We start from the raw sequence: 7,336 nt of genomic DNA, 5'->3' as shown, positions 1-7,336 counted from the left end.
AGTAAATACATATAATGTGATCAATTAACTCAAATGTTGACTTGTTTTTGTTTCTATCAAATGAATTCCTAATGTACTAATGTAAGGCTGTCAATTAAGAAAAACAATTTTAATAAACCAGATTACAATTGCGAATTTTAATTGAGCGAAGACTACTTCCTCATTTTCAACTGACTTAAAAAAAAAAGCAAAATTTTTTTGTTTGCCACCTCATAACTCCATCAGTTATAAACTGATTTAGAAAATTCTTTCTTTATCTGAAAGGATTTACAGATTGGTTACAAAATTGAAAAAACATGAATATGTAATTAACAAAGACCTCTATTTTCATTCTATATTACTACAATCGTGTAATAAAGCCGTATCATATGTATTATTTACTCAAAAGATGTTGATAAAACATACGTCAAATTTTAACTTCAACCCCATTTTATAACAGTGTTAAATATTAGTAAATTATTATTTTTTCTTTAAATTATTTAAATGTTCAAACACTTTTTGTAATTATATTCGTATAATAAACAGACAGGTAAGTTAAATTCGCATATTACAATTCTTATTATTATAAAAAAAATACTAACACGCAAGTCAGAAATAAAGACTATAATAATTAATTTCATTAGCAAAAATTGCACCATTCTATCAGATATAATTAATTCCTAAACCATCTAAAACTCCATTGAAATTATTAAAAAACACGTTATTAACAATAGAAAGCGTTTTTCTGTTTTTGCAATAGAGTATTTACTCGATTGTACTGTATTTAAAATAGGTAATTATTTTAATTAATACATCTACTTATTATATACGGAACCTTGTGATGATTATCTATGAATAAGCATTTAAATGTATTTGGTTTCAAAACTGCAATATTCTTGACGAATAACCTGATAAAAATATTTATGAAGGCATACGAGTAGATCCAGTTTAATAATAATTTGAATTGTATTGCATCTACATTTTAAACTAATTTTAATGATTATTTTTTAATGGAAGGAGCATAGGTGTACGGTAGGTATTGGTTCCATACAAATTTTGACGAAATTCATTTGTTTTCTATTTTACATTTTTTATCGATTCATTTTATTTGCCTATAGAGTTGGTTATTGTTTTATCCTGCAGCATCATAATAGAAATACTAACATATAGGTATCAAATTTTGTAACAACATTGTTTGAGAACACTTGTTCCGCAAACCTGACATGAGGTGAGGTTATTTATGCTGTAGATACCAACCTACATGCAAAAGATGAATAGCAGGTTGCCTTGTAAAAGATGAGTACATGTCTAGCAACAATGTACCTATATTCAAAGTTAGATAATGTAACATATTTAGAGAATCTTAATTTAATTGCCTTACCAAATTGTCACCATATTGTTTAGTTGTTTAGAATTATTTTATTTTATTCCGCTACCATTTGACAAAATAATTGTAATCAACTAATCAGTGACATCGACTTCCGCAAAACAGTTCCTAATTTAGTAAATTTCTTATCGATTTTCGACCGGCTCTAAAATGTATTCCAGAATATTATTGCAATTTATTTATAGTTTATTGTTTTTCCTTTCACTCCTTTCGAATTAAAATTTAAATTCACCGTCTATGGATTTTAGAATTTTATCCGCTACCAAAATTGTTTTTTGAAAGACTAGGCATAGTTTCCTTGTTTATTGGATAAAGTTGTTCAGTTTTATGTGTACTAATAAAACTGTACAATTTTGCCCATTAAATAGAAAGCTGTACAGTTCTTTCATTATATTATAATAACAGGTTAATTTTGGTAGCAGTAAAATCGAACGTTCTTTGGTATCTACATGTCGAAGTAGTACCTATACCAATATGCAATATAATTTTGCCTTTAAAGTAGCAGTTAGCTACTAGCAAATTAAATGTTTAATCCCTTCGCGTTTCACAGACTTTAATAATACTATAGTAATACATGGTCGGAATTCGAATACTAGTTGATATTTAAAATCATTCTAATAGATTCCGTTTATCGTTAAAATTTAACAAGTTGACACTGTAATGCAGTAATCACCAACATTTATCATCTCGCTGTGTTAAAATTACTAAATTTCATACTATTAATTCATTTAAAGTCATTATATTTTCTTATCAGATATGAAATTTTATGAGAAGGCAATACTGCTAAAATTTTTGAACTTTGAGTTAGGTAATAAAATTTATTGAATATATAACTATAAGTACCTACCGTAACTATTGTAGATATATGATTATATGACATATAACAGGTAAAATTTATTACCTTTTACACGCATCTTCGTTTGCGTGGTCGGATATATAGATTGACCGGTATAAATTATAACCTCAGGAATGTGTCCTCAGGAATGGCAACGCATGGGGGGTATCATGGGCGAAACAGTATACTCTGTTATGTCCATGGTACTGCTCATATCTATAGGCGACGGTTACCATTTTCTATCAGGTGGGCCGTCAGCTTGTTTGCCATTCTAAATTGTATAAAAAAAAAACAAATGGCGCACACTTTTTTATTTATAATATACCAACATTGCTTTTACCTGTAATTTCATCCGCATGACCAGGAAAAATGTATCCTAGTCATGCGGATATTGATTGACCAGAACAAATACGCATAGTAACCTATGTCCGTTTCCATCCCATGAAGTAAGTATATACCAAATTTCATAGTAATTAAGAGTCAACAAACTTTCACTTTTATAATATTACAGTAAGAAACCTAGATTTTATTTGTATACTAGCGGCCCGTCCCGGCGTCGCACGGGTGGACATTTTTAACATTTCCCTTCACTGCTCTGCTCCTATTGATCGTAGCGTAATGAAAAGTATACTATAACCTGCCCAGGAGTATAAAGAATAATTGTACCAAGTTTCGTTAAAATCCGTCGAGTAGTTTTATATTTCTATAACAAACATACAGACAGACTGACAAAAATTTTATTAATTGCATTTTTGGTATCAGTATAGATCACTAATCACCCCCTGATAGTTATATTGGAAACATATTTCATGTACAGAATTGACCTGTCTACAGATTTATTATAAGTATAGATATGCATCTCTAAAGGTGACCATCACCGCTTTTCATCAGATGAGCCGTTAGCACACTAGCCATTTTCAGTTAAATAAAAAACAAATCGATAATGTTCAATTGGAGCTATTACACTGGCCTTGTAATATTCGTTAATCGAACAGTTTGAATGACGAATGGGTGTGTGAACACAAGAAACAATACATATTAGGTGTTCAGTATCAAATAAACAGTTCATAAATTGTTGTACTTATTAACTTAATGGTTTCCGCGTGCGCGCTGTCAGACTTGTTAAAATACATGGCAATATTTCAATAATAAATTTTAACCGATTTCAAAAAAGGAGTGGATGTAAATTCGTTTGTCTGGTTTATTTGTGCGTATGTTTTATGATCAGGCTATCCAATTCCGCAAATACTGCAAATAAATATATATTAGAATATACAATTATTTAGTTATTATTATAATCACGCAGGTCAAGAAAAAAGTCGGTATCGTGTCGTATCAAGAGGCAAAGAGACTTGCTGAAAATCGTAGTGACAATAGCTCCACGGATAAGAAAGCAACTCTTAAATAACAATGAATGAATAATATATATATATATATATATATATATATATATATATATATATATATATATATATATTAAGATGGAATAATTATTCTTCGCCGTATAGTCTAAACAATGAATTTTTAAACTAATGACTAAACAGCAGCGACAAATATTTCTTTATGAGCACCTCAACAAAATAACTTTAAATAACACAATTAAATATAAACAATCATAAAAAAACAAGAACATTAGTTTTAAATCATTCAAGTTTCCTACGTTTATCGTTTATCCGACGTATCCGATAGTTACTAGAACTCGAAAGGATCTTAATTAGTAATAGGAATGCAGATTAATTAGGAACTGCTAAATTACGCATTTTTCATTGTTAAAAATAATTACTAGAAATAAAAATCGATTAAGACAGACCTCGCTCTATTTAAACTCACTGCATATAAATATTTTATTCAATATTTAATTTTCAAAATACTTAAATAGTTTATAACTAATTTTGTTTAGGAATTAGAGGCATTCAGATGAATAGCAACAATCACGATGTACATTCTCTATTACCCTTTCGTAGTGGTCTTGTAATTTAGAACGACACCCCACTAGATGAAGTGACGACCTCAAATACATTGCAGGAAGTAAGTGGATACAGGTGGCTCAGGACCGTTCCTTATGGTAGTCTATGGTGCAGGTCTATGTCCAGTAATGGACAGATAATGATTCTAATGATAATGATTATCTTACCTTCTTCCTGTGCCTAATACGGAAGTATTAAATTAACGCAGATTCTGTAATAATTTAATTTGTAAATAATATATACAAATGAAATGTTTGTAAAGATGTATGGATGAGGGAGACTTTGTACAAAAGTCGATTGCTTGGGTACCTCTGTCCCATTCGTGTTTCAACCGTGAAGCAGCTGTGTTTACATGGCTGTGTTTCGGTTTGAAGGGTAAGATATGGCGTGAATTTACTGGGTACAGAATAGAATAGAATAGAATAGAATAGAATAGAATAGAAATCATTTATTCAAATAAACTTACATTGAAGCACTTTTGAAAAGTCATTACATTTTTTTTAATTTACCGAGGAATAACACCTGAGTCCTCAGGAATGGTAACACAGGTATCATGGGCGAAACAGTATACTCTGTTATGTCCATGGTACTGCTCATGTCTATAGGCGACGGTTACCATTTTCTATCAAGTGGGCAGCCAGCTTGTTTGTAAATAAATAATAAAAATAAATAAGAATATTTTTTAATCACATATCTAATTATAAAATTAAGTGTTCATCTTGCAGTCAAAACAATTTCAACGTAAGATAAATATCTAGTTTTGCCGTGATTATTCTAATCGTTATTTACATCATGTTTTGTCCAGGATTTAAATGATCGTAACCGTCTAGTTCCAATGAACTGTCAACCCAATAAGATACTGATTAGTCATATACCATTAAAATTGCGGATCAACATTCCTTAGTGGCGTGCGTCGCGCTCCGCTGCCCACACTCGAAATTGCACTAATTACAATAAATAGATTATCAAGTTATTGCATATAATTTTCCTTTGGTTGTATCACCTTCCCGAATTCTTGGAAAATCGACAACTTTGTATCTTCACAGTAATATATTTATTTCTATTTATAGTTCCTAAAATCATCAGAGACCACAAGAAGCAAGACTAAAAGACTCTATAGCCGCAAAGCTGTTTACATCTGTAAGCAGCTGTGCCTACATGGTTGTGTTTCTATTTAAAGAAACATAACAAATTTATCTTGAATGATAATGCTTGAGGGATAACCTTGTGAGTTATGTGTAAATGATGGTTACCGCTTTCTATCACCCGATAACCCAACTAAACCACCAACAAGTTTGCTATTCCAAGTTCAATAAAAAAGCAAAAGATACTTGCAATAGATATAGGCTGTAATCACTTAGAGACTGCTCAAAAACTTCTGTAATACTGAGTCAAGTCTCATTGGAATTCACAGATTATTACCATATATTTACCATCCAATATACTCCAAAAACACAAACGTGGCTTTGGAGAGCGCGCAAAAAAGTTCTATGAAATCATGATCCGGATAATAACTGAAAGTTATTTATCATTTGCAATTTGTATTTAATATGCCCATCTATAGGTCTGTCGTACCACTGCCACCCACGCTCACGTTGCACCAGCGGCATCCCTAATCGCAAAATTGTCAGTTTCAATCTATTTCAAATTGAAATTGATAGTAACTGACTTACATAATGCACCTGGAAATCTAACAATAGATGTTCAACTGTTTTCCATTTAATATTACAATGTAAAAACACTATGCGTTCTTACTTTCCGCTACACCGCAGTCGAAAATTATTTCTTTAATGAACTAATACAATCTCAAATTTATAATAGCAATATGTATGTAAAATATTTCGAAGTTAACAATTCTAATAAACTTTATAATAATTTATAATTTAATGATTTTGTTTCTTTCCCGTGGGTGCTGTAAAAGGCGACTAAGGGAACTTAATGGTCGAGGTATGAACAGCTGCGTCCCTTTTAAAACATCATCAAAAGCCTGATGGCATTTGCTAATCCACCTGCTAAGTATAGCAACTGTTGGTAAAACCCTTCCTTATGACGGAGGCCTATGTTTAGTCGTAGACTGTTAACGGCTGATATGATGCAGATCAATTCAATTTTTTTTTATACAACACAGAATGGCAAACAAGCTGACGGTCCACCTGATGGAAAGTGGCAACTGTCGCCTATAGACATGAGCAGTAGCGTGGACATAACAGAGTATACTGTTTCGCCCATGATACTACCCATGCGTTGCCATTCCTGAGGACTCAGGTGTTATTCCTCTGTACTCTTTAAATTTACGCCATATCCCACCCTTCAAACCGAAACACAGCCATGCAAACACAACTGCTTTACGGTAGAAACACGAATGGGACAGAGGTACCCAAGCAATCGACTTTTGTACAAAGTCTCCCTCTGGTATAAAAATTAAAATTATTAACAGTAGCCACCGACTATTTCATACTGTTACATCAAACAAATAGATAAGATACATTTTATACACTATCATACACATATTTTCACTCTAAGCGAAAGAGGCTATGATTATATAAGATCGACACATGATATCTTTTAAAGTTTTTGGAGTATAAGTGTTGCAGACATCCAAACACCAGGTTATGGTACCCGCAAACCATCAGGTAAACCGTTTTGTTGTTATGATGCTCGTACAGTCGCTAAGTGCCCTAATTTTATTATTATTTTCACACATAAGCAACAGTATGAAACCACGTTTATAACTTATAAAAGAATTAAAGACTACTTTGTGCTTTAAATATTTATATAAATCTACATAACTGTCATGACTGTACAATTTAAAAGGCAGCGTTCAAAAACAACATAATTTATTATATTAATAGACTAATTCGATTAATTGAATCTATACCCTTTTATTAGTCTTTTACCTGCAGCAATTAAGTATTTATGTAGCTGAAGCAGTTATAACATTTAGATATATTTATATCTATTCAACATTGCAATATGAAAATATGTACGAGTTACATATTTATACAATAATTACTTGCAATTGTTTATTGTATGGATAAATTAAAACTGATAATAAGAATGTTACATAAACAGCAAATAGCAACAGGGAACATTAATAAATATCTCAAAGTAGGTATTTAAGTACAATATCAAGATAAATATATTTATATCCACCGCACGCACCCACCT

This window comes from Galleria mellonella, unplaced genomic scaffold, assembly GCF_026898425.1.
Source record: "Galleria mellonella isolate WM207_F2 unplaced genomic scaffold, CSIRO_AGI_GalMel_v1 utg312, whole genome shotgun sequence".
Taxonomy (NCBI): domain Eukaryota; kingdom Metazoa; phylum Arthropoda; class Insecta; order Lepidoptera; family Pyralidae; genus Galleria; species Galleria mellonella.
Note: the sequence above shows the minus strand (reverse complement) of the source record.